The sequence below is a fragment of the Schistocerca piceifrons genome, unplaced genomic scaffold (assembly GCF_021461385.2).
Source record: "Schistocerca piceifrons isolate TAMUIC-IGC-003096 unplaced genomic scaffold, iqSchPice1.1 HiC_scaffold_570, whole genome shotgun sequence".
Classification (NCBI taxonomy): Eukaryota; Metazoa; Arthropoda; class Insecta; order Orthoptera; family Acrididae; genus Schistocerca; species Schistocerca piceifrons.
Window position 1 is genome coordinate 42,305 of NW_025728811.1, and position 26,902 is coordinate 69,206.

A 26,902-nucleotide genomic window follows, 5' to 3' on the forward strand; every position below is an offset into this window, starting at 1 on the left:
GGGTGAACGTGTGGGCAAACATCAACAACCCGGTGTTGCCGTCGGATGTGAGTGCGCTCTGGTTTAAGATCGTCAACAACACCCTAGCGACGAACCAGCGGCTTGCCGACATTCATCTCCTTCCCTCTGCCAACTGTGGTAGATGTGGTGCTGTGGACACACGGGAACATCGTTTTGAGTGTGCATCGGTGTCGACGGTATGGCGGTTGTGTCAACGAATGGTCGCCCACATTAATAGAACGCCTCCTCACCTTGTGACTGTTCGTCGTGTGATAGTGCCTAACTTCAAAGCTTTCCCGCGGACGAAAAATAACGCCACTGTCTGGATCTTAGGGCATACGATTTATGCCCTTATCGATATGGCCGTCACTGATACTGTGATTTACCTAGATTATTTGTGGGCCCAGTATATGACACTGAAGGATTGCGTTCAATTTCGCGAATTGTTTGCGAATTTTTTGAAGGCGACCTTGGATTATGGCTATGAAATGGAACTGCGGCAAACACCTTGAACTGAGATTTACTGAGCTGACGCGTTCTATTTTTAATTTCTTTTTCCTTCTTTTATTTGTTTTATTTGCGTTATGGTTGGTGACTTGTGCCACACCCACACTACGGGTCGTTCTGGTTTTATCTCCAAGAGAGGAGTGTCCTTTTACTTTTGAGGAATTTTATTTTGTTCACAAGACTTCATGGGTATTTTAGAAGAAACAGCCTGTTTGTGTGGAACATTCATAGTTGCAGGAATGTTTCTTTACAATCTCTTAAATCCTGTTCCCGGACTGTCGCGATTTCATTTTATTACTTTCCTGTGATTTCTGTTTCTTTCGTGTGATGCACACATCGACATAAACTCTCATGTTGTGCTGTTGTGCTGCGTTGCCACCTGTTTTGTAACAACTCTCTGCTACATCGGAGTGACTGACGTTAGTCAGGAGGGACAATATATTTTTCTTTTAAGTGGAATATGAGTTTAGTTGAACTACGAGCAGAAGAGTTGAACCAGCGGAGGAAAGAAGACCGTCCACGAATTCCGCGATAAAATTTTTCTTAGTTCTCCATTTTTTCTGTGGAAGAAGACACCACACCATCTGAGCAGAAGATGATTTTGTTTTAAGTTATACCACTGTTCCACGAAGTTCGACAGTAAAGCAAATATAGCGATGAAGTTCGCCGAAGAAGGCATATTTTGGTGAGAGTAAGGAGGGCTATAAGGGGAGTTGGGAGGCCCTATCATTAAGAAATAATAAAAAAAAAAAAAATAAAAAAAAATAAAAATAAAAAAAAAAAAAAAAAAAAGTGGTAGAATGCTCGCCTGCCACGCGGGCGGCCCGGGTTCGATTCCCGGCCGATGCATCATTTTGCTTTTCTCGCGATGATGCTGCCGCGTGGCTTGAGCGCTTGAGATGCACGATCCACAAGAATGTGTAGCTGGATTTCCCTTGAGAAGGACCGAGAACGCAGCACTCGCGGGTCCCCACTAGGACACTCGCATCATGTTCTACAGACTAGCGTCGGCCTGGCCTCACAAGTTGCTGGGTCCGGGTGCCTCCGAGGCTCTGAACTTTAACGACAAGGAGTGCTGCCTATCGTTGCAACAGCTGCAGCAGCACCGCAATCAACTGGGCCGGCAGTGCACGTGTAGCAACAGAACACGTCATCCAGGAAGTACAGTGTCTCTACGTCTAATATTGGGTACGGTATTTACCCAGTTTCCAGGACAAGCGGTGCACCCGTGCCTCGGTAGCGCAGTAGGCAGCGCGTAAGTCTCATAATCTTAAGGTCGTGAGTTCGATCCTCACCCGGGGCATTTAATTTTCTGTGACTGATGGTGGTGCTGTTGCTAGGGCGCCAACGTATTTCTTGTTTGTTATCCACAACGTTTCAACGCTTCAGCGGGAAAATGTTTACTTCCTGTTATTGCTACTTACAGCTTCCCTTTTCCTCTTCTCCCAGCAGAGCATGAAGCCAAAAGCATTGCTCTGCGACGTTTGAGGTGCGCGCCTTGCCAGTCAGTATGTGCAAAGATGCTCGCAAAGAGAGAGGGGCGCCGACGCGGCACTCGACACGAAATGCGACAAGCGACCGTACGAACGATCGAACGAAACGGCCACATCCGGTGTGGTCTAGTGGCTAGGATACCTGGCTTTCACCCAGGAGGCCCGGGTTCGATTCCCGGTACCGGAACGGAATTTTTTCCACACGAATCGTGGCAAGTTTGAGCTGTCCGAGCAGCCGTTTGCCGTCCTGCTCGCAATATAGCTACTGTTTCGTGACCGTCAGCAGAATATAGACTAGGGAAGCAGACACACGACGACCATACAAATGGTGTGTGGCTTCATGCCACCTGTTTCCAGCGTAGGGCTGAGCAACTGCATCTGCCGAGGCCCGTTAGCTCAGTTGGTTAGAGCGTCGTGCTAATAACGTGAAGGTCGTGGGTTCGATCCCTCCACGGGCCACTACTCTTTTACTACTACGAAAAGGCAGCGCCGATTTCAGCTGGCGAGTGTGATGACCAAAAGATCATCACCCTGCGTGGAAGTTGACAGAGGATCCGAACCCGACTCGTCGGGAAGCGCTACAGCATTCACTCGGCAATGGCCATAATATCTTGAATACACTGGTTCTCAACCGATAAAGAGAAAATGAAAGAAAATGTCCGATTGCCGATGCGTAACAACTTTGGCCCTTGTCAGTACTTGGGCGGGTGAGCGCATGGGAACACAGGGCACTATTTGCACTTTTACTTCCTATTTTTGTTTCTCCTTTGTTTTCGGAGCTACAGCCCGATTCGGTCAGGGAGACGCCACCGTGAAATGAAGGGGGCGTGCTGTGTGTCCATCGCCTCGCCTCTCCTTACCTCTCTCAGTCGTTTCTCGTGCTTGTCGTTTTGATAAAGGCCGACTTGAGAGCGTCAGCTGAGCAAAGTCGAGACAAGTCGAGACACGAGACAAGTCGAGACACACTAAGGGCTGGTATGCAGCGAGTAAGAGGGCGAAAAAACAATAATTTAAGAGCGCGTGGCAAAAGTACTCATACGCGAAATTAAAAGCCTGCTGCGGTGGCCGGGAATCGAACCCGGATCAACTGCTTGGAAGGCAACTATGCTGACCATTACACCACCACCGCACAAGCGAACGCCGCGCGTCCGCGCTGTGTCGGCTTCCCGCCAGTCGGCAGCGGCCGAAGGTGATAGTACCTGGCAGGCGCATTTCGAGGCAGGCTAGGGGAGCACATCCAGACGCATTCGGACAGCGTATCCGCGCACATCGCGCGGAGCAGCGGAGCGGTTGCGGCTTTGTTTACATCGCGGGGCGGCGCTCAGCGAGTGTTTCGAGGTCCACGTGTTCAAGTTTCTTCAACGTGAGTACCATGTCGACAGTTACTAGGGCAAACACTGCGCAGTTTGTGTTCGATAGAAATGCTTTGCGGCCCACCGCTTTTGAAATCCACGAATTTATATTCGAAGATTTGAAAATCCCGGAAGATCTAGTGGACACTTTTCAGTTGGATTTCGCGCAATATTCGCTATTTTTGAAGTTCTTTTCCGGCGACATCTGTGAAAAATTTGTTGAAAAATTTGGCGGAGTGCGTAAATTTAGGCATGTCGATGGCACAGTCAGTGATGTGCAGATTGTGCCCTCGGGTTATGGTGTTAGAACGGTTCGAGTATTTAATGTGCCCCCTGAATGCGGCAATGATTTGATTGCACGTGCTCTCACTCAGTACGGCGTTGTCTTGTCGGTAGTAAACGAAAAGTGGTCTAGTGCGTACCGGTACCAGGTTAATAGTGGAGTACGTAGTGTCCGCATTGACTTGAAGAAACACATTCCATCCTACGTAATGATTGCGGGCTGTAGGGCTCAAGTGACTTATATCGGCCAGCCACCCACATGCTCAATTTGTCATTCCACTGAGCATTTACGTGTTGATTGTCCCCGTAGACGACCCGTGCAGCTCCCACGTAGTGATGCTGCGGCTACTGGTGGCCACTTCGTGCCACTACTGAGTGAAATAGTAGCGGGCACTGTATCACAACCCCGCCCTGCCGACCCTATTCGTGCTGAGGATGTACCAAGTGAGGTGAATGTTACTGTAGACGCGCCACAGGATCGAATGGAGGACGCTCCCATTTTGTCCTCGGCTGTGGTAGAATCGGATTCAGTTGCTAAGGAGGTCCCAGATGTTTCGGATCATGCACCAGTTGCTATTTCGGAAGAGATGGACACCTCCTTACCACCGCCTCCGCCGCCTGAAGAGGTTCCCCTGGCACCGAGGAAAGGGCGTACAAAGAAAAATAAAAATAAAGGTACTAGGAGTCAGCAGTCAGATGATTTGCCGTGCACCCCTGTCTCAGAGAGTGGCAGTGAGAGTGAAGTTCAGACATCGTGCCCCCCTGCCTCTGACAGCTCTGCGCGCCAGGAGCGTATAAGGGAACAAACTGCACATCTCAAGGTGTTCTTAAATACGGCACGCGAACAGGGTGCGCATGCTGCGAAGCGCAAAAGCGAGCAAAGTAGCGAGCAGCTGCCGCAGCGCACGCGCAGGCATTCGGCGACGTCGGCCGCCGGTACAGCAACAACACAGGCGGACGAGGCCACGTACACAGACACCGCTGGTGGTCGCGCCCAACCGACCGACCGACCAACGGAGACGCCCTGGTGGAAGCAGGAGGAGGACGACCCTGGATCCCATTAGCGGCTTTCGGCGGACCTGCTGTAATTCGTGCCCCGTTTACCTGCGACGTTATGTTACGCTGTTCCTGCACGCTGACAGTAATTTTCTGCACGGTATTGTCCACGAGTTACGTAATGGGTTGCAGTGCTTCTTGACAATTTTATTGGTGTGCTTGAGACGCTGCGTCTGCGTCTTCCGTTTCTCATTTTTCTTGCTAATACTTGAGTGTCTGTGTTTTAAATGGCCGCCGCTCGTCAACATCTAAAGATCTTCTCAGTTTTATCACTCAATGTAAATCGCATCATAGCTGCGCATAAAATAGCAAGTTTTATAGACTTTATAACTTTGGGAGGCTATGACGTTGCATTGCTCCAAGAAGTTACTGTTCAGCGCTTCAATAACGTCCCTGGTTATGATGTCATCTATAACATTAACGTTGAAGGTACTTGTGGCACCGCTGTTCTTTATAAAACTGTATTGCAACCAACTAACGTTCAATTTTTACCGAATGGCCGCTTACTTACGTGTACGATCCAGGATGTCACATTTATTAATATATACGCGCCGAGTGGCACTGATCATAAACGTGCACGTTCTGTTTTCTTTAATCAAGATGTGGTTCCGTTCTTTGCGTCGACCCGCAATGTAGTAGTTGGCGGCGATTTTAACTGTGTTACTGCCGCAGCCGATCAATTTCCCACGGCTACCATGTGCCCGGAATTTTCCCAACTAATTGTGACAAATGACTTGATCGATGTTTGGCGTCATTTTCATCCTGCCACGACGCAATACACACATTTTTATGCGAACGGTGCCAGCAGAATTGATCGCATTTATGTGTCGCGGCCACTTCAAACCTATCTTCAGAGGGTTGCGGTACATCCCGTCGCTTTTAGCGATCACTGCGGTGTTGTGTGTGACGTGCAATTACTGGCGAATAGGCAGGCGCCACCTTCCCGGGTTTGGAAACTCAATACCCGTCATCTCTCTGACGCCGGTTTACGTTGCGAGATTCAGAACGTGTGGCAGTTCTGTTCTGAAAAACGGGGAAGTTATGCCTCAGTCTTACAATGGTGGGTCGACTTAGCCAAACCGCAGTTGCGCAGTGTTGCGATGCGGTATGCAAGGGAGGCGTCATTTTGGGAGAGGCGCACCATTGCCTTTTATCAACAGTGCCTCCAAGATGCGCTTGATACACCCGTGGCGCCAGATCAAAACTTACGCGCACGTTTGAATAGAATTAAAAGCAAGATACTCCAGCATCACCTCCACAAGGCACAAGGTGTTCTGATCAGGAGCCGACCGCAGTGTGAGACCATTGACGAAGTGCCAACGCTTTACCACTTGGCACGCGAGAAACGGTTGGCGCGGAGGAAAGACATTACCACCCTCATCACGGACACTGGTGCTCGTCTCACGGCGAAGCATGAGATCGTTCCCCACGTCACCGACCACTTTAAGAGATTGTTCGGACGGATAGCTGCCGATGATGTCGCACGTTCCTTTCTGTTAGATGAATTGGATACTGTCATCTCCGAATCTGACCGTCAGTCACTGGATGAGATGTTGTCACGGGACGATGTGAAAGACGTGTTGCGTTCGTGTCGTCGAGGGAAGTCTCCAGGTCCAGATGGCCTTCCCATCGAATTTTACCTGGCTTATTGGGATATTTTCGGTGAGACATTGACGATCATGATAAATGAAATTGTTCGTGGTGCTGCTGTCCCTTCGAAGTTCGTTGCAGGGCGTATTATATTAATTCCGAAGACACCGACAGCATGCCGTGTTGAGGCATTACGCCCTATCACACTTTTAAATGCAGACTATAAACTGGCGGCACGATGCCTCGCAACGAAACTCAATGTGGTCATGGATAAGATAATCAGTCCCTTTCAGTCGTGTGGTGTGCAACGCCGTAGCATTTTTCACGCTGCGGCTTCATACCGAGACGTGGTCGCGTACGCAGCCATTAATGACCTGTCAGCTGGCATTCTCTCCATCAATTTTGCCAATGCATTCGACCGTATCGGGCACGATTATCTTCTGTCCGTCATGACAAAACTGGGGTTCGGCGGCCACTTTCTCGATGCTATACGGAATCTTTTAACATCGGCGACTTCAGTAATTGTCATCAACGGTTGGCAGTCGCCGCCCATTCCTATTACAAGATCCGTCAGACAGGGCTGTCCTTTATCAATGCTCCTATTTGTCATTGCGCTCGACCCGTTTTTGCGCGCAGTCGGTCGAATCATTGAAGGTGTCCAGGTCTGTCACGTCTCTCTCAAATGTGCTGCCTATGCTGACGACGTGGGACTTTTCATGGGGCGGGCACATGACTTGCACAGAGTTCGCGATGTTCTGATACTGTACGAACGTGCCTCTGGCGCCGTTCTGAATACGCGGAAAACTGTATTGGTACCACTGGGTCGGCGGGGACTGTCTGCTGAACGGGACTGGTTCCGTGTTGTGCGCACCCACAAAATTTTAGGACTCGACATTGTAGCGTGCCCACAAAAAATGCAAGTTTTAAACTGGAGGCGAATTCTTGGCACTGTGAAGGCCCTATGTCGCAGCCACTCAGGTCGCCGACTCAACTTACATCAACGTGTGGCTGTCATTAACACATTCATCTTATCGAACGCGTGGTACATCGCCCAACTGCTTAGTGTTCCGAAGCCGATCGGGAGGGCGATTTCGCAGGCAGTCTACTGGCTCCTGTGGCGGCATGAAATTTTTAAAGTCAAGGCTTCGACCTGTGTCATCGACAGGCAGCTGGGCGGCCTCGGTTTCACCGACGTTCCACGCAAATGCGGCGCGCTGCTCGTCCACCGGACAGCCACCCTGCAGTTCGACAACCCGGCAGGAACTACCGCGGCCCTCCTGGAGCTCTACCGCCCACACTCTGAAGCGGCGCCCGTCTCTCTCGCGGCCATCCCGTATAAGATGTCCTACATACGGGAGTACTTTTTAACGAGGAGCTACGCTCTGTCAACGGCTACCGACAGACACAGGACCGCCCGCGGACTCTACGTTGCCCTGACTGGACAACCTCCGCGTCATAAACTGGTGTTCCGGAACCCCACAGTGGAATGGGTGAACGTGTGGGCAAACATCAACAACCCGGTGTTGCCGTCGGATGTGAGTGCGCTCTGGTTTAAGATCGTCAACAACACCCTAGCGACGAACCAGCGGCTTGCCGACATTCATCTCCTTCCCTCTGCCAACTGTGGTAGATGTGGTGCTGTGGACACACGGGAACATCGTTTTGAGTGTGCATCGGTGTCGACGGTATGGCGGCTGTGTCAACGAATGGTCGCCCACATTAATCGAACGCCTCCTCACCTTGTGACTGTTCGTCGTGTGATAGTGCCTAACTTCAAAGCTTTCCCGCGGACGAAAAATAACACCACTGTCTGGATCTTAGGGCATACGATTTATGCCCTTATCGATATGGCCGTCACTGATACTGTGATTTACCTGGATTATTTGTGGGCCCAGTATATGACACTGAAGGATTGCGTTCACTTTCGCGAACTGTTTGCGAATTTTTTGAAGGCGGCCTTGGATTACGGCTATGAAATGGAACTGCGGCAAACACCTTGAACTGAGATTTACTGAGCTGACGCGTTCTATTTTTACTTTCTTTTTCCTTCTTTTCTTTGTTTTATTTGCGTTATGGTTGGTGACTTGTGCCACACCCACACTACGGGTCGTTCTGGTTTTATCTCCAAGGGAGGAATGTCCTTTTACTTTTGAGGAATTTTATTTTGTTCACAAGACTTCATGGGTATTTTAGAAGATACAGCCTGTTTGTGTGGAACATTCATAGTTGCAGGAGTGTTTTTTTTCCAATCTCTTAAATTCTGTTTCCGGACTGTCGCGATTTCATTTTATTACTTTCCTGTGATTTCTGTTTCTTTCGTGTGATGCACACATCGACATAAACTGTCATGTTGTGCTGTTGTCCTGCGTTGACACCTGTTTTGTAACAACTCTCTGCTACATCGGAGTGACTGACGTTAGTCAGGAGGGACAATATATTTTTCTTTTAAGCGGAATATGAGTTTAGTTGAACTACGAGCAGAAGAGTTGAACCAGCGGAGGAAAGAAGACCGTCCACGAATTCCGCGATAAAATTTTTCTTAGTTCTCCATTTTTCTGTGGAAGAAGACACCACACTAACTGAGCAGAAGATGATTTTGTTTTAAGTTATACCACTGTTCCACGAAGTTCGACAGTCCAGCAAATATAGCGATGAAGCTCGCCGAAGAAGGCATATTTTGGTGAGAGTAAGGAGGGCTATAAGGGGAGTTGGGAGGCCAAAAAAAAAAAGTGGTAGAATGCTCGCCTGCCACGCGGGCGGCCCGGGTTCGATTCCCGGCCGATGCATCGTTTTGCTTTTCCCGCGGTGCCGTGTGGCTTGCGCGCTTGAGATGCACGATCCACAAGAATGTATAGCGGGATTCCCTTGAGAAGAACCGAGAACGCAGCACGCGCGGTTCCCCACTCAGACGCTCGCGTCATGTTCTGCGGACTGGCGTCGGCCTGGCCTCACAAGTTGCTGTGTCCAGGTGCCTCCGAGGCAATGAACTTGAACGACGGGGAGTACTGCCCATCGTTGCAAAAGCTGCAGCACCACCACAATCAACTGGGCCGGCAATGCACGTGTAGCAACAGAACACGTTATCCACCAAGTAGTGTATCTCTGCGTCTAACAATGGGTACGCTACTTGCCCAGTTCCCAGGACCGACGGTCCGCCCCGTGCCTCGGTAGCGCAGTAGTCAGCGCGTAAGTCTCATAATTTTAAGGTCGTGAGTTCGATCCTCACCCGGGGCATTTAATTTTCTGTGACTCACGGTGGTGCTGTCGCTACGGCTCGAACTTATTTCTTGTTTGTTATCCACAACGTTTCAACGCTTCAGAGAGAAAATTTATACTTCCTGTTATTGATACTGACAGCTTTCCTTTTCCTCTTCTCCCAGTAGAGCATGAAGCCAAAAGCATTGCTCTGAGACTTTTGAGGTGCGCGCCTTGCCAGCCAGTATGCGCAATGACGTTCGCAAAGAGAGAAGGGTGCGAGAGACCATCCGATCCGTCGAACGGACGCCCAAATCCGGTGAGATCTAGTGGCTAGGATGCCTGGCTATCACCCCGGAGGCCCGGGCTCGATTGCCGGAACCGGAACGGAATTTTTTCCACACGAATCGTCTCAAGTTTCAGCAGTGCGTGCTGCCGTTTCCCGTCCTGCTCGCAGTACAGCTACTGTTTCGTGACCGCCAGCAGAACATAGACGGGCGAAGCAGACACACGGTGACCCTAGAAGTGGCGTGTGGCTTCATGCGACGTGTTTCCAGCGTAGGGCTGAGCAACCGTCCGCGTCGAGGCCCGTTAGCTCAGTTGGTTAGAGCGTCGTGCTAATAACGCGAAGGTCGTGGGTTCGATCCCCCCACGGGCCAGTAGACTTTTACTACTACGAAAAGGCAGCGCCGATTTCAGCTGGCGAGTGTGATGACCAAAAGATCATCGCCGTGCGTGGACGTTGGCAGAGGATCCGAACCCGACTCGTCGGGAAGCGCTGCAGCATTCGCTCGGCAATGGTCACAATATGTTGAATACGCTGGTTCTCATACGGCAAAGAGAAAATGAAAGAAAATGCCCGATTGCCGACGTGTAACAACTTTGGCCCTTGTCAGTGCTTGGGCGGGTGACCGCATGGGAACACAGGGTACTGTTGGCAATTTTGCTTCCTATTTTTCTTTCTCCTTTGTTTTCGCAGCTGCAGACCGATTCAGTGAGGGAGACGCCACCGTGAAATGAAGGGGCGTGCTGTGTGTCCACCGCCTCGCCTCTCCCTGCCTCTCTCAGTCGTTTCTCGTGCTTGTCGTTTTGATATAGGCCGACTGGAGAGCGTCAGCTCTCGCGTCAGCTGAGCAAAGTCGAGACAAGTCGAGACACACTGTAGGCTGGTCTGCAGCGAGTAAGAGGGAGAAAGAACATTAATTTAACGGCGCGTGGCAAAAGTACTCATACGCAAAGCTGAAAGCCTGCTGCGGTGGCCGGGAATCGAACCCGGATCAACTGCTTGCAAGGCAACTATGCTGACCTTTACACCACCACCGCACAACCGGGCGCCCCCACGCCGCGCTGTGTCGGCTTCCCGCCAGTCGGCAGCGGCCGAAGGTGATCGTAGCCCTAGGCGCATTACGAGGTAGGCTAGGGGAGCACATGCAGATGCATTCGCACGGCGTATCCATGCACATTTCGCACCCTTTGGCAAGAGTCGGCGCCGGCGACGCAAGAGGACGCAGAGGACGGCGTTCTGGCGGCATTTTTAGGCAGTACAGTGCAGGATTCAGCGTCTGCAGCATTTTCTCGACAGAATGCTACGGCGCTTGACGGCAGTCCCACGTTATCTCGAGACATCTGCTCGGGAAGCAGCGAAAGATTGCTACTGGTCTGAGCATCGGTGGTTCAGTGGTCCGCCCACGCTCTGAAGCGGCGCCCGTCTCTCTCGCGGCCACCCCGTATAAGATGTCCTACATACGGGAGTACTTTTTAACGAGGAGCTACGATCTGTCAACGGCTACCGACAGACACAGGACCGCCCGCGGACTCTACGTTGCCCTGACTGGACAACCTCCGCGTCATAAACTGGTGTTCCGGAACCCTACAGTGGAATGGGTGAACGTGTGGGCAAACATCAACAACCCGGTGTTGCCGTCGGATGTCAGTGCGCTCTGGTTTAAGATCGTCAACAACACCCTAGCGACGAACCAGCGGCTTGCCGACATTCATCTCCTTCCCTCTGCCAACTGTGGTAGATGTGGTGCTGTGGACACACGGGAACATCGTTTTGAGTGTGCATCGGTGTCGACGGTATGGCGGCTGTGTCAACGAATGGTCGCCCACATTAATCGAACGCCTCCTCACCTTGTGACTGTTCGTCGTGTGATAGTGCCTAACTTCAAAGCTTTCCCGCGGACGAAAAATAACGCCACTGTCTGGATCTTAGGGCATACGATTTATGCCCTTATCGATATGGCCGTCACTGATACTGTGATTTACCTGGATTATTTGTGGGCCCAGTATATGACACTGAAGGATTGCGTTCACTTTCGCGAACTGTTTGCGAATTTTTTGAAGGCGGCCTTGGATTACGGCTATGAAATGGAACTGCGGCAAACACCTTGAACTGAGATTTACTGAGCTGACGCGTTCTATTTTTACTTTCTTTTTCCTTCTTTTCTTTGTTTTATTTGCGTTATGGTTGGTGACTTGTGCCACACCCACACTACGGGTCGTTCTGGTTTTATCTCCAAGGGAGGAATGTCCTTTTACTTTTGAGGAATTTTATTTTGTTCACAAGACTTCATGGGTATTTTAGAAGATACAGCCTGTTTGTGTGGAACATTCATAGTTGCAGGAGTGTTTTTTTTCCAATCTCTTAAATTCTGTTTCCGGACTGTCGCGATTTCATTTTATTACTTTCCTGTGATTTCTGTTTCTTTCGTGTGATGCACACATCGACATAAACTGTCATGTTGTGCTGTTGTCCTGCGTTGACACCTGTTTTGTAACAACTCTCTGCTACATCGGAGTGACTGACCTTAGTCAGGAGGGACAATATATTTTTCTTTTAAGCGGAATATGAGTTTAGTTGAACTACGAGCAGAAGAGTTGAACCAGCGGAGGAAAGAAGACCGTCCACGAATTCCGCGATAAAATTTTTCTTAGTTCTCCATTTTTCTGTGGAAGAAGACACCACACTAACTGAGCAGAAGATGATTTTGTTTTAAGTTATACCACTGTTCCACGAAGTTCGACAGTCCAGCAAATATAGCGATGAAGCTCGCCGAAGAAGGCATATTTTGGTGAGAGTAAGGAGGGCTATAAGGGGAGTTGGGAGGCAAAAAAAAAAAAAAAAAAAAAAAAAAAAAAAAAAAAAAAAGTGGTAGAATGCTCGCCTGCCACGCGGGCGGCCCGGGTTCGATTCCCGGCCGATGCATCGTTTTGCTTTTCCCGCGGTGCCGTGTGGCTTGCGCGCTTGAGATGCACGATCCACAAGAATGTATAGCGGGATTCCCTTGAGAAGAACCGAGAACGCAGCACGCGCGGTTCCCCACTCAGACGCTCGCGTCATGTTCTGCGGACTGGAGTCGGCCTGGCCTCACAAGTTGCTGTGTCCAGGTGCCTCCGAGGCAATGAACTTGAACGACGGGGAGTACTGCCCATCGTTGCAAAAGCTGCAGCACCACCACAATCAACTGGGCCGGCAATGCACGTGTAGCAACAGAACACGTTATCCACCAAGTAGTGTATCTCTGCGTCTAACAATGGGTACGCTACTTGCCCAGTTCCCAGGACCGACGGTCCGCCCCGTGCCTCGGTAGCGCAGTAGTCAGCGCGTAAGTCTCATAATTTTAAGGTCGTGAGTTCGATCCTCACCCGGGGCATTTAATTTTCTGTGACTCACGGTGGTGCTGTCGCTACGGCTCGAACTTATTTCTTGTTTGTTATCCACAACGTTTCAACGCTTCAGAGAGAAAATTTATACTTCCTGTTATTGATACTGACAGCTTTCCTTTTCCTCTTCTCCCAGTAGAGCATGAAGCCAAAAGCATTGCTCTGAGACTTTTGAGGTGCGCGCCTTGCCAGCCAGTATGCGCAATGACGTTCGCAAAGAGAGAAGGGTGCGAGAGACCATCCGATCCGTCGAACGGACGCCCAAATCCGGTGAGATCTAGTGGCTAGGATGCCTGGCTATCACCCCGGAGGCCCGGGCTCGATTGCCGGAACCGGAACGGAATTTTTTCCACACGAATCGTCTCAAGTTTCAGCAGTGCGTGCTGCCGTTTCCCGTCCTGCTCGCAGTACAGCTACTGTTTCGTGACCGCCAGCAGAACATAGACGGGCGAAGCAGACACACGGTGACCCTAGAAGTGGCGTGTGGCTTCATGCGACGTGTTTCCAGCGTAGGGCTGAGCAACCGTCCGCGTCGAGGCCCGTTAGCTCAGTTGGTTAGAGCGTCGTGCTAATAACGCGAAGGTCGTGGGTTCGATCCCCCCACGGGCCAGTGGGCTTTTACTACTACGAAAAGGCAGCGCCGATTTCAGCTGGCGAGTGTGATGACCAAAAGATCATCGCCCTGCGTGGACGTTGGCAGAGGATCCGAACCCGACTCGTCGGGAAGCGCTGCAGCATTCGCTCGGCAATGGTCACAATATGTTGAATACGCTGGTTCTCATACGGCAAAGAGAAAATGAAAGAAAATGCCCGATTGCCGACGTGTAACAACTTTGGCCCTTGTCAGTGCTTGGGCGGGTGACCGCATGGGAACACAGGGTACTGTTGGCAATTTTGCTTCCTATTTTTCTTTCTCCTTTGTTTTCGCAGCTGCAGACCGATTCAGTGAGGGAGACGCCACCGTGAAATGAAGGGGCGTGCTGTGTGTCCACCGCCTCGCCTCTCCCTGCCTCTCTCAGTCGTTTCTCGTGCTTGTCGTTTTGATATAGGCCGACTGGAGAGCGTCAGCTCTCGCGTCAGCTGAGCAAAGTCGAGACAAGTCGAGACACACTGTAGGCTGGTCTGCAGCGAGTAAGAGGGAGAAAGAACATTAATTTAACGGCGCGTGGCAAAAGTACTCATACGCAAAGCTGAAAGCCTGCTGCGGTGGCCGGGAATCGAACCCGGATCAACTGCTTGCAAGGCAACTATGCTGACCTTTACACCACCACCGCACAACCGGGCGCCCCCACGCCGCGCTGTGTCGGCTTCCCGCCAGTCGGCAGCGGCCGAAGGTGATCGTAGCCCTAGGCGCATTACGAGGTAGGCTAGGGGAGCACATGCAGATGCATTCGCACGGCGTATCCATGCACATTTCGCACCCTTTGGCAAGAGTCGGCGCCGGCGACGCAAGAGGACGCAGAGGACGGCGTTCTGGCGGCATTTTTAGGCAGTACAGTGCAGGATTCAGCGTCTGCAGCATTTTCTCGACAGAATGCTACGGCGCTTGACGGCAGTCCCACGTTATCTCGAGACATCTGCTCGGGAAGCAGCGAAAGATTGCTACTGGTCTGAGCATCGGTGGTTCAGTGGTCCGCCCACGCTCTGAAGCGGCGCCCGTCTCTCTCGCGGCCACCCCGTATAAGATGTCCTACATACGGGAGTACTTTTTAACGAGGAGCTACGATCTGTCAACGGCTACCGACAGACACAGGACCGCCCGCGGACTCTACGTTGCCCTGACTGGACAACCTCCGCGTCATAAACTGGTGTTCCGGAACCCTACAGTGGAATGGGTGAACGTGTGGGCAAACATCAACAACCCGGTGTTGCCGTCGGATGTCAGTGCGCTCTGGTTTAAGATCGTCAACAACACCCTAGCGACGAACCAGCGGCTTGCCGACATTCATCTCCTTCCCTCTGCCAACTGTGGTAGATGTGGTGCTGTGGACACACGGGAACATCGTTTTGAGTGTGCATCGGTGTCGACGGTATGGCGGCTGTGTCAACGAATGGTCGCCCACATTAATCGAACGCCTCCTCACCTTGTGACTGTTCGTCGTGTGATAGTGCCTAACTTCAAAGCTTTCCCGCGGACGAAAAATAACGCCACTGTCTGGATCTTAGGGCATACGATTTATGCCCTTATCGATATGGCCGTCACTGATACTGTGATTTACCTGGATTATTTGTGGGCCCAGTATATGACACTGAAGGATTGCGTTCACTTTCGCGAACTGTTTGCGAATTTTTTGAAGGCGGCCTTGGATTACGGCTATGAAATGGAACTGCGGCAAACACCTTGAACTGAGATTTACTGAGCTGACGCGTTCTATTTTTACTTTCTTTTTCCTTCTTTTCTTTGTTTTATTTGCGTTATGGTTGGTGACTTGTGCCACACCCACACTACGGGTCGTTCTGGTTTTATCTCCAAGGGAGGAATGTCCTTTCACTTTTGAGGAATTTTATTTTGTTCACAAGACTTCATGGGTATTTTAGAAGATACAGCCTGTTTGTGTGGAACATTCATAGTTGCAGGAGTGTTTTTTTTCCAATCTCTTAAATTCTGTTTCCGGACTGTCGCGATTTCATTTTATTACTTTCCTGTGATTTCTGTTTCTTTCGTGTGATGCACACATCGACATAAACTGTCATGTTGTGCTGTTGTCCTGCGTTGACACCTGTTTTGTAACAACTCTCTGCTACATCGGAGTGACTGACCTTAGTCAGGAGGGACAATATATTTTTCTTTTAAGCGGAATATGAGTTTAGTTGAACTACGAGCAGAAGAGTTGAACCAGCGGAGGAAAGAAGACCGTCCACGAATTCCGCGATAAAATTTTTCTTAGTTCTCCATTTTTCTGTGGAAGAAGACACCACACTAACTGAGCAGAAGATGATTTTGTTTTAAGTTATACCACTGTTCCACGAAGTTCGACAGTCCAGCAAATATAGCGATGAAGCTCGCCGAAGAAGGCATATTTTGGTGAGAGTAAGGAGGGCTATAAGGGGAGTTGGGAGGCAAAAAAAAAAAAAAAAAAAAAAAAAAAAAAAAAAAAAAAGTGGTAGAATGCTCGCCTGCCACGCGGGCGGCCCGGGTTCGATTCCCGGCCGATGCATCGTTTTGCTTTTCCCGCGGTGCCGTGTGGCTTGCGCGCTTGAGATGCACGATCCACAAGAATGTATAGCGGGATTCCCTTGAGAAGAACCGAGAACGCAGCACGCGCGGTTCCCCACTCAGACGCTCGCGTCATGTTCTGCGGACTGGAGTCGGCCTGGCCTCACAAGTTGCTGTGTCCAGGTGCCTCCGAGGCAATGAACTTGAACGACGGGGAGTACTGCCCATCGTTGCAAAAGCTGCAGCACCACCACAATCAACTGGGCCGGCAATGCACGTGTAGCAACAGAACACGTTATCCACCAAGTAGTGTATCTCTGCGTCTAACAATGGGTACGCTACTTGCCCAGTTCCCAGGACCGACGGTCCGCCCCGTGCCTCGGTAGCGCAGTAGTCAGCGCGTAAGTCTCATAATTTTAAGGTCGTGAGTTCGATCCTCACCCGGGGCATTTAATTTTCTGTGACTCACGGTGGTGCTGTCGCTACGGCTCGAACTTATTTCTTGTTTGTTATCCACAACGTTTCAACGCTTCAGAGAGAAAATTTATACTTCCTGTTATTGATACTGACAGCTTTCCTTTTCCTCTTCTCCCAGTAGAGCATGAAGCCAAAAGCATTGCTCTGAGACTTTTGAGGTGCGCGCCTTGCCAGCCAGTATGCGCAATGACGTTCGCAAAGAGAGAAGGGTGCGAGAGACCATCCGATCCGTCGAACGGACGCCCAAATCCGGTGAGATCTAGTGGCTAGGATGCCTGGCTATCACCCCGGAGGCCCGGGCTCGATTGCCGGAACCGGAACGGAATTTTTTCCACACGAATCGTCTCAAGTTTCAGCAGTGCGTGCTGCCGTTTCCCGTCCTGCTCGCAGTACAGCTACTGTTTCGTGACCGCCAGCAGAACATAGACGGGCGAAGCAGACACACGGTGACCCTAGAAGTGGCGTGTGGCTTCATGCGACGTGTTTCCAGCGTAGGGCTGAGCAACCGTCCGCGTCGAGGCCCGTTAGCTCAGTTGGTTAGAGCGTCGTGCTAATAACGCGAAGGTCGTGGGTTCGATCCCCCCACGGGCCAGTGGGCTTTTACTACTACGAAAAGGCAGCGCCGATTTCAGCTGGCGAGTGTGATGACCAAAAGATCATCGCCCTGCGTGGACGTTGGCAGAGGATCCGAACCCGACTCGTCGGGAAGCGCTGCAGCATTCGCTCGGCAATGGTCACAATATGTTGAATACGCTGGTTCTCATACGGCAAAGAGAAAATGAAAGAAAATGCCCGATTGCCGACGTGTAACAACTTTGGCCCTTGTCAGTGCTTGGGCGGGTGACCGCATGGGAACACAGGGTACTGTTGGCAATTTTGCTTCCTATTTTTCTTTCTCCTTTGTTTTCGCAGCTGCAGACCGATTCAGTGAGGGAGACGCCACCGTGAAATGAAGGGGCGTGCTGTGTGTCCACCGCCTCGCCTCTCCCTGCCTCTCTCAGTCGTTTCTCGTGCTTGTCGTTTTGATATAGGCCGACTGGAGAGCGTCAGCTCTCGCGTCAGCTGAGCAAAGTCGAGACAAGTCGAGACACACTGTAGGCTGGTCTGCAGCGAGTAAGAGGGAGAAAGAACATTAATTTAACGGCGCGTGGCAAAAGTACTCATACGCAAAGCTGAAAGCCTGCTGCGGTGGCCGGGAATCGAACCCGGATCAACTGCTTGCAAGGCAACTATGCTGACCTTTACACCACCACCGCACAACCGGGCGCCCCCACGCCGCGCTGTGTCGGCTTCCCGCCAGTCGGCAGCGGCCGAAGGTGATCGTAGCCCTAGGCGCATTACGAGGTAGGCTAGGGGAGCACATGCAGATGCATTCGCACGGCGTATCCATGCACATTTCGCACCCTTTGGCAAGAGTCGGCGCCGGCGACGCAAGAGGACGCAGAGGACGGCGTTCTGGCGGCATTTTTAGGCAGTACAGTGCAGGATTCAGCGTCTGCAGCATTTTCTCGACAGAATGCTACGGCGCTTGACGGCAGTCCCACGTTATCTCGAGACATCTGCTCGGGAAGCAGCGAAAGATTGCTACTGGTCTGAGCATCGGTGGTTCAGTGGTCCGCCCACGCTCTGAAGCGGCGCCCGTCTCTCTCGCGGCCACCCCGTATAAGATGTCCTACATACGGGAGTACTTTTTAACGAGGAGCTACGATCTGTCAACGGCTACCGACAGACACAGGACCGCCCGCGGACTCTACGTTGCCCTGACTGGACAACCTCCGCGTCATAAACTGGTGTTCCGGAACCCTACAGTGGAATGGGTGAACGTGTGGGCAAACATCAACAACCCGGTGTTGCCGTCGGATGTCAGTGCGCTCTGGTTTAAGATCGTCAACAACACCCTAGCGACGAACCAGCGGCTTGCCGACATTCATCTCCTTCCCTCTGCCAACTGTGGTAGATGTGGTGCTGTGGACACACGGGAACATCGTTTTGAGTGTGCATCGGTGTCGACGGTATGGCGGCTGTGTCAACGAATGGTCGCCCACATTAATCGAACGCCTCCTCACCTTGTGACTGTTCGTCGTGTGATAGTGCCTAACTTCAAAGCTTTCCCGCGGACGAAAAATAACGCCACTGTCTGGATCTTAGGGCATACGATTTATGCCCTTATCGATATGGCCGTCACTGATACTGTGATTTACCTGGATTATTTGTGGGCCCAGTATATGACACTGAAGGATTGCGTTCACTTTCGCGAACTGTTTGCGAATTTTTTGAAGGCGGCCTTGGATTACGGCTATGAAATGGAACTGCGGCAAACACCTTGAACTGAGATTTACTGAGCTGACGCGTTCTATTTTTACTTTCTTTTTCCTTCTTTTCTTTGTTTTATTTGCGTTATGGTTGGTGACTTGTGCCACACCCACACTACGGGTCGTTCTGGTTTTATCTCCAAGGGAGGAATGTCCTTTTACTTTTGAGGAATTTTATTTTGTTCACAAGACTTCATGGGTATTTTAGAAGATACAGCCTGTTTGTGTGGAACATTCATAGTTGCAGGAGTGTTTTTTTTCCAATCTCTTAAATTCTGTTTCCGGACTGTCGCGATTTCATTTTATTACTTTCCTGTGATTTCTGTTTCTTTCGTGTGATGCACACATCGACATAAACTGTCATGTTGTGCTGTTGTCCTGCGTTGACACCTGTTTTGTAACAACTCTCTGCTACATCGGAGTGACTGACCTTAGTCAGGAGGGACAATATATTTTTCTTTTAAGCGGAATATGAGTTTAGTTGAACTACGAGCAGAAGAGTTGAACCAGCGGAGGAAAGAAGACCGTCCACGAATTCCGCGATAAAATTTTTCTTAGTTCTCCATTTTTCTGTGGAAGAAGACACCACACTAACTGAGCAGAAGATGATTTTGTTTTAAGTTATACCACTGTTCCACGAAGTTCGACAGTCCAGCAAATATAGCGATGAAGCTCGCCGAAGAAGGCATATTTTGGTGAGAGTAAGGAGGGCTATAAGGGGAGTTGGGAGGCAAAAAAAAAAAAAAAAAAAAAAAAAAAAAAAAAAAAAAAAAAAAAGTGGTAGAATGCTCGCCTGCCACGCGGGCGGCCCGGGTTCGATTCCCGGCCGATGCATCGTTTTGCTTTTCCCGCGGTGCCGTGTGGCTTGCGCGCTTGAGATGCACGATCCACAAGAATGTATAGCGGGATTCCCTTGAGAAGAACCGAGAACGCAGCACGCGCGGTTCCCCACTCAGACGCTCGCGTCATGTTCTGCGGACTGGAGTCGGCCTGGCCTCACAAGTTGCTGTGTCCAGGTGCCTCCGAGGCAATGAACTTGAACGACGGGGAGTACTGCCCATCGTTGCAAAAGCTGCAGCACCACCACAATCAACTGGGCCGGCAATGCACGTGTAGCAACAGAACACGTTATCCACCAAGTAGTGTATCTCTGCGTCTAACAATGGGTACGCTACTTGCCCAGTTCCCAGGACCGACGGTCCGCCCCGTGCCTCGGTAGCGCAGTAGTCAGCGCGTAAGTCTCATAATTTTAAGGTCGTGAGTTCGATCCTCACCCGGGGCATTTAATTTTCTGTGACTCACGGTGGTGCTGTCGCTACGGCTCGAACTTATTTCTTGTTTGTTATCCACAACGTTTCAACGCTTCAGAGAGAAAATTTATACTTCCTGTTATTGATACTGACAGCTTTCCTTTTCCTCTTCTCCCAGTAGAGCATGAAGCCAAAAGCATTGCTCTGAGACTTTTGAGGTGCGCGCCTTGCCAGCCAGTATGCGCAATGACGTTCGCAAAGAGAGAAGGGTGCGAGAGACCATCCGATCCGTCGAACGGACGCCCAAATCCGGTGAGATCTAGTGGCTAGGATGCCTGGCTATCACCCCGGAGGCCCGGGCTCGATTGCCGGAACCGGAACGGAATTTTTTCCACACGAATCGTCTCAAGTTTCAGCAGTGCGTGCTGCCGTTTCCCGTCCTGCTCGCAGTACAGCTACTGTTTCGTGACCGCCAGCAGAACATAGACGGGCGAAGCAGACACACGGTGACCCTAGAAGTGGCGTGTGGCTTCATGCGACGTATTTCCAGCGTAGGGCTGAGCAACCGTCCGCGTCGAGGCCCGTTAGCTCAGTTGGTTAGAGCGTCGTGCTAATAACGCGAAGGTCGTGGGTTCGATCCCCCCACGGGCCAGTGGGCTTTTACTACTACGAAAAGGCAGCGCCGATTTCAGCTGGCGAGTGTGATGACCAAAAGATCATCGCCCTGCGTGGACGTTGGCAGAGGATCCGAACCCGACTCGTCGGGAAGCGCTGCAGCATTCGCTCGGCAATGGTCACAATATGTTGAATACGCTGGTTCTCATACGGCAAAGAGAAAATGAAAGAAAATGCCCGATTGCCGACGTGTAACAACTTTGGCCCTTGTCAGTGCTTGGGCGGGTGACCGCATGGGAACACAGGGTACTGTTGGCAATTTTGCTTCCTATTTTTCTTTCTCCTTTGTTTTCGCAGCTGCAGACCGATTCAGTGAGGGAGACGCCACCGTGAAATGAAGGGGCGTGCTGTGTGTCCACCGCCTCGCCTCTCCCTGCCTCTCTCAGTCGTTTCTCGTGCTTGTCGTTTTGATATAGGCCGACTGGAGAGCGTCAGCTCTCGCGTCAGCTGAGCAAAGTCGAGACAAGTCGAGACACACTGTAGGCTGGTCTGCAGCGAGTAAGAGGGAGAAAGAACATTAATTTAACGGCGCGTGGCAAAAGTACTCATACGCAAAGCTGAAAGCCTGCTGCGGTGGCCGGGAATCGAACCCGGATCAACTGCTTGCAAGGCAACTATGCTGACCTTTACACCACCACCGCACAACCGGGCGCCCCCACGCCGCGCTGTGTCGGCTTCCCGCCAGTCGGCAGCGGCCGAAGGTGATCGTAGCCCTAGGCGCATTACGAGGTAGGCTAGGGGAGCACATGCAGATGCATTCGCACGGCGTATCCATGCACATTTCGCACCCTTTGGCAAGAGTCGGCGCCGGCGACGCAAGAGGACGCAGAGGACGGCGTTCTGGCGGCATTTTTAGGCAGTACAGTGCAGGATTCAGCGTCTGCAGCATTTTCTCGACAGAATGCTACGGCGCTTGACGGCAGTCCCACGTTATCTCGAGACATCTGCTCGGGAAGCAGCGAAAGATTGCTACTGGTCTGAGCATCGGTGGTTCAGTGGTCCGCCCACGCTCTGAAGCGGCGCCCGTCTCTCTCGCGGCCACCCCGTATAAGATGTCCTACATACGGGAGTACTTTTTAACGAGGAGCTACGATCTGTCAACGGCTACCGACAGACACAGGACCGCCCGCGGACTCTACGTTGCCCTGACTGGACAACCTCCGCGTCATAAACTGGTGTTCCGGAACCCTACAGTGGAATGGGTGAACGTGTGGGCAAACATCAACAACCCGGTGTTGCCGTCGGATGTCAGTGCGCTCTGGTTTAAGATCGTCAACAACACCCTAGCGACGAACCAGCGGCTTGCCGACATTCATCTCCTTCCCTCTGCCAACTGTGGTAGATGTGGTGCTGTGGACACACGGGAACATCGTTTTGAGTGTGCATCGGTGTCGACGGTATGGCGGCTGTGTCAACGAATGGTCGCCCACATTAATCGAACGCCTCCTCACCTTGTGACTGTTCGTCGTGTGATAGTGCCTAACTTCAAAGCTTTCCCGCGGACGAAAAATAACGCCACTGTCTGGATCTTAGGGCATACGATTTATGCCCTTATCGATATGGCCGTCACTGATACTGTGATTTACCTGGATTATTTGTGGGCCCAGTATATGACACTGAAGGATTGCGTTCACTTTCGCGAACTGTTTGCGAATTTTTTGAAGGCGGCCTTGGATTACGGCTATGAAATGGAACTGCGGCAAACACCTTGAACTGAGATTTACTGAGCTGACGCGTTCTATTTTTACTTTCTTTTTCCTTCTTTTCTTTGTTTTATTTGCGTTATGGTTGGTGACTTGTGCCACACCCACACTACGGGTCGTTCTGGTTTTATCTCCAAGGGAGGAATGTCCTTTTACTTTTGAGGAATTTTATTTTGTTCACAAGACTTCATGGGTATTTTAGAAGATACAGCCTGTTTGTGTGGAACATTCATAGTTGCAGGAGTGTTTTTTTTCCAATCTCTTAAATTCTGTTTCCGGACTGTCGCGATTTCATTTTATTACTTTCCTGTGATTTCTGTTTCTTTCGTGTGATGCACACATCGACATAAACTGTCATGTTGTGCTGTTGTCCTGCGTTGACACCTGTTTTGTAACAACTCTCTGCTACATCGGAGTGACTGACCTTAGTCAGGAGGGACAATATATTTTTCTTTTAAGCGGAATATGAGTTTAGTTGAACTACGAGCAGAAGAGTTGAACCAGCGGAGGAAAGAAGACCGTCCACGAATTCCGCGATAAAATTTTTCTTAGTTCTCCATTTTTCTGTGGAAGAAGACACCACACTAACTGAGCAGAAGATGATTTTGTTTTAAGTTATACCACTGTTCCACGAAGTTCGACAGTCCAGCAAATATAGCGATGAAGCTCGCCGAAGAAGGCATATTTTGGTGAGAGTAAGGAGGGCTATAAGGGGAGTTGGGAGGCAAAAAAAAAAAAAAAAAAAAAAAAAAAAAAAAAAAAAAAAAAAAAAAAAAAAGTGGTAGAATGCTCGCCTGCCACGCGGGCGGCCCGGGTTCGATTCCCGGCCGATGCATCGTTTTGCTTTTCCCGCGGTGCCGTGTGGCTTGCGCGCTTGAGATGCACGATCCACAAGAATGTATAGCGGGATTCCCTTGAGAAGAACCGAGAACGCAGCACGCGCGGTTCCCCACTCAGACGCTCGCGTCATGTTCTGCGGACTGGAGTCGGCCTGGCCTCACAAGTTGCTGTGTCCAGGTGCCTCCGAGGCAATGAACTTGAACGACGGGGAGTACTGCCCATCGTTGCAAAAGCTGCAGCACCACCACAATCAACTGGGCCGGCAATGCACGTGTAGCAACAGAACACGTTATCCACCAAGTAGTGTATCTCTGCGTCTAACAATGGGTACGCTACTTGCCCAGTTCCCAGGACCGACGGTCCGCCCCGTGCCTCGGTAGCGCAGTAGTCAGCGCGTAAGTCTCATAATTTTAAGGTCGTGAGTTCGATCCTCACCCGGGGCATTTAATTTTCTGTGACTCACGGTGGTGCTGTCGCTACGGCTCGAACTTATTTCTTGTTTGTTATCCACAACGTTTCAACGCTTCAGAGAGAAAATTTATACTTCCTGTTATTGATACTGACAGCTTTCCTTTTCCTCTTCTCCCAGTAGAGCATGAAGCCAAAAGCATTGCTCTGAGACTTTTGAGGTGCGCGCCTTGCCAGCCAGTATGCGCAATGACGTTCGCAAAGAGAGAAGGGTGCGAGAGACCATCCGATCCGTCGAACGGACGCCCAAATCCGGTGAGATCTAGTGGCTAGGATGCCTGGCTATCACCCCGGAGGCCCGGGCTCGATTGCCGGAACCGGAACGGAATTTTTTCCACACGAATCGTCTCAAGTTTCAGCAGTGCGTGCTGCCGTTTCCCGTCCTGCTCGCAGTACAGCTACTGTTTCGTGACCGCCAGCAGAACATAGACGGGCGAAGCAGACACACGGTGACCCTAGAAGTGGCGTGTGGCTTCATGCGACGTGTTTCCAGCGTAGGGCTGAGCAACCGTCCGCGTCGAGGCCCGTTAGCTCAGTTGGTTAGAGCGTCGTGCTAATAACGCGAAGGTCGTGGGTTCGATCCCCCCACGGGCCAGTGGGCTTTTACTACTACGAAAAGGCAGCGCCGATTTCAGCTGGCGAGTGTGATGACCAAAAGATCATCGCCCTGCGTGGACGTTGGCAGAGGATCCGAACCCGACTCGTCGGGAAGCGCTGCAGCATTCGCTCGGCAATGGTCACAATATGTTGAATACGCTGGTTCTCATACGGCAAAGAGAAAATGAAAGAAAATGCCCGATTGCCGACGTGTAACAACTTTGGCCCTTGTCAGTGCTTGGGCGGGTGACCGCATGGGAACACAGGGTACTGTTGGCAATTTTGCTTCCTATTTTTCTTTCTCCTTTGTTTTCGCAGCTGCAGACCGATTCAGTGAGGGAGACGCCACCGTGAAATGAAGGGGCGTGCTGTGTGTCCACCGCCTCGCCTCTCCCTGCCTCTCTCAGTCGTTTCTCGTGCTTGTCGTTTTGATATAGGCCGACTGGAGAGCGTCAGCTCTCGCGTCAGCTGAGCAAAGTCGAGACAAGTCGAGACACACTGTAGGCTGGTCTGCAGCGAGTAAGAGGGAGAAAGAACATTAATTTAACGGCGCGTGGCAAAAGTACTCATACGCAAAGCTGAAAGCCTGCTGCGGTGGCCGGGAATCGAACCCGGATCAACTGCTTGCAAGGCAACTATGCTGACCTTTACACCACCACCGCACAACCGGGCGCCCCCACGCCGCGCTGTGTCGGCTTCCCGCCAGTCGGCAGCGGCCGAAGGTGATCGTAGCCCTAGGCGCATTACGAGGTAGGCTAGGGGAGCACATGCAGATGCATTCGCACGGCGTATCCATGCACATTTCGCACCCTTTGGCAAGAGTCGGCGCCGGCGACGCAAGAGGACGCAGAGGACGGCGTTCTGGCGGCATTTTTAGGCAGTACAGTGCAGGATTCAGCGTCTGCAGCATTTTCTCGACAGAATGCTACGGCGCTTGACGGCAGTCCCACGTTATCTCGAGACATCTGCTCGGGAAGCAGCGAAAGATTGCTACTGGTCTGAGCATCGGTGGTTCAGTGGTCCGCCCACGCTCTGAAGCGGCGCCCGTCTCTCTCGCGGCCACCCCGTATAAGATGTCCTACATACGGGAGTACTTTTTAACGAGGAGCTACGCTCTGTCAACGGCTACCGACAGACACAGGACCGCCCGCGGACTCTACGTTGCCCTGACTGGACAACCTCCGCGTCATAAACTGGTGTTCCGGAACCCTACAGTGGAATGGGTGAACGTGTGGGCAAACATCAACAACCCGGTGTTGCCGTCGGATGTCAGTGCGCTCTGGTTTAAGATCGTCAACAACACCCTAGCGACGAACCAGCGGCTTGCCGACATTCATCTCCTTCCCTCTGCCAACTGTGGTAGATGTGGTGCTGTGGACACACGGGAACATCGTTTTGAGTGTGCATCGGTGTCGACGGTATGGCGGCTGTGTCAACGAATGGTCGCCCACATTAATCGAACGCCTCCTCACCTTGTGACTGTTCGTCGTGTGATAGTGCCTAACTTCAAAGCTTTCCCGCGGACGAAAAATAACGCCACTGTCTGGATCTTAGGGCATACGATTTATGCCCTTATCGATATGGCCGTCACTGATACTGTTGATTTACCTGGATTATTTGTGGGCCCAGTATATGACACTGAAGGATTGCGTTCACTTTCGCGAACTGTTTGCGAATTTTTTGAAGGCGGCCTTGGATTACGGCTATGAAATGGAACTGCGGCAAACACCTTGAACTGAGATTTACTGAGCTGACGCGTTCTATTTTTACTTTCTTTTTCCTTCTTTTCTTTGTTTTATTTGCGTTATGGTTGGTGACTTGTGCCACACCCACACTACGGGTCGTTCTGGTTTTATCTCCAAGGGAGGAATGTCCTTTTACTTTTGAGGAATTTTATTTTGTTCACAAGACTTCATGGGTATTTTAGAAGATACAGCCTGTTTGTGTGGAACATTCATAGTTGCAGGAGTGTTTTTTTTCCAATCTCTTAAATTCTGTTTCCGGACTGTCGCGATTTCATTTTATTACTTTCCTGTGATTTCTGTTTCTTTCGTGTGATGCACACATCGACATAAACTGTCATGTTGTGCTGTTGTCCTGCGTTGACACCTGTTTTGTAACAACTCTCTGCTACATCGGAGTGACTGACCTTAGTCAGGAGGGACAATATATTTTTCTTTTAAGCGGAATATGAGTTTAGTTGAACTACGAGCAGAAGAGTTGAACCAGCGGAGGAAAGAAGACCGTCCACGAATTCCGCGATAAAATTTTTCTTAGTTCTC

The 26,902-nt window shown here is 51.0% G+C and overlaps 19 non-coding genes across 19 annotated transcripts; 13 read left to right on the forward strand and 6 right to left on the reverse strand.

Moving 5' to 3' along the window:
- Positions 1-1,737: 1,737 nt before the first annotated feature.
- Positions 1,738-1,810, forward strand: Trnam-cau. The gene has a single exon. It is a non-coding gene; the product is annotated as a tRNA-Met (tRNA).
- A 305-nt stretch (positions 1,811-2,115) lies between these two features.
- Positions 2,116-2,187, forward strand: Trnae-uuc. Its single transcript has one exon. It is a non-coding gene; the product is annotated as a tRNA-Glu (tRNA).
- Positions 2,188-2,385: 198 nt separating this feature from the next.
- Trnai-aau lies at positions 2,386-2,459 on the forward strand. The gene has a single exon. It is a non-coding gene; the product is annotated as a tRNA-Ile (tRNA).
- A 598-nt stretch (positions 2,460-3,057) lies between these two features.
- On the reverse strand, positions 3,058-3,129 carry Trnag-ucc. Its single transcript has one exon. It is a non-coding gene; the product is annotated as a tRNA-Gly (tRNA).
- A 6,312-nt stretch (positions 3,130-9,441) lies between these two features.
- Trnam-cau lies at positions 9,442-9,514 on the forward strand. Its single transcript has one exon. It is a non-coding gene; the product is annotated as a tRNA-Met (tRNA).
- Positions 9,515-10,060: 546 nt separating this feature from the next.
- On the forward strand, positions 10,061-10,134 carry Trnai-aau. Its single transcript has one exon. It is a non-coding gene; the product is annotated as a tRNA-Ile (tRNA).
- Positions 10,135-10,726: 592 nt separating this feature from the next.
- On the reverse strand, positions 10,727-10,798 carry Trnaa-ugc. Its single transcript has one exon. It is a non-coding gene; the product is annotated as a tRNA-Ala (tRNA).
- Positions 10,799-13,058: 2,260 nt separating this feature from the next.
- Positions 13,059-13,131, forward strand: Trnam-cau. The gene has a single exon. It is a non-coding gene; the product is annotated as a tRNA-Met (tRNA).
- Positions 13,132-13,677: 546 nt separating this feature from the next.
- Positions 13,678-13,751, forward strand: Trnai-aau. The gene has a single exon. It is a non-coding gene; the product is annotated as a tRNA-Ile (tRNA).
- Positions 13,752-14,343: 592 nt separating this feature from the next.
- On the reverse strand, positions 14,344-14,415 carry Trnaa-ugc. The gene has a single exon. It is a non-coding gene; the product is annotated as a tRNA-Ala (tRNA).
- Positions 14,416-16,674: 2,259 nt separating this feature from the next.
- Positions 16,675-16,747, forward strand: Trnam-cau. Its single transcript has one exon. It is a non-coding gene; the product is annotated as a tRNA-Met (tRNA).
- Positions 16,748-17,293: 546 nt separating this feature from the next.
- On the forward strand, positions 17,294-17,367 carry Trnai-aau. Its single transcript has one exon. It is a non-coding gene; the product is annotated as a tRNA-Ile (tRNA).
- Positions 17,368-17,959: 592 nt separating this feature from the next.
- Positions 17,960-18,031, reverse strand: Trnaa-ugc. Its single transcript has one exon. It is a non-coding gene; the product is annotated as a tRNA-Ala (tRNA).
- Positions 18,032-20,296: 2,265 nt separating this feature from the next.
- On the forward strand, positions 20,297-20,369 carry Trnam-cau. Its single transcript has one exon. It is a non-coding gene; the product is annotated as a tRNA-Met (tRNA).
- Positions 20,370-20,915: 546 nt separating this feature from the next.
- Trnai-aau lies at positions 20,916-20,989 on the forward strand. Its single transcript has one exon. It is a non-coding gene; the product is annotated as a tRNA-Ile (tRNA).
- A 592-nt stretch (positions 20,990-21,581) lies between these two features.
- Positions 21,582-21,653, reverse strand: Trnaa-ugc. Its single transcript has one exon. It is a non-coding gene; the product is annotated as a tRNA-Ala (tRNA).
- Positions 21,654-23,925: 2,272 nt separating this feature from the next.
- On the forward strand, positions 23,926-23,998 carry Trnam-cau. Its single transcript has one exon. It is a non-coding gene; the product is annotated as a tRNA-Met (tRNA).
- Positions 23,999-24,544: 546 nt separating this feature from the next.
- On the forward strand, positions 24,545-24,618 carry Trnai-aau. Its single transcript has one exon. It is a non-coding gene; the product is annotated as a tRNA-Ile (tRNA).
- Positions 24,619-25,210: 592 nt separating this feature from the next.
- On the reverse strand, positions 25,211-25,282 carry Trnaa-ugc. The gene has a single exon. It is a non-coding gene; the product is annotated as a tRNA-Ala (tRNA).
- Positions 25,283-26,902: the final 1,620 nt, after the last annotated feature.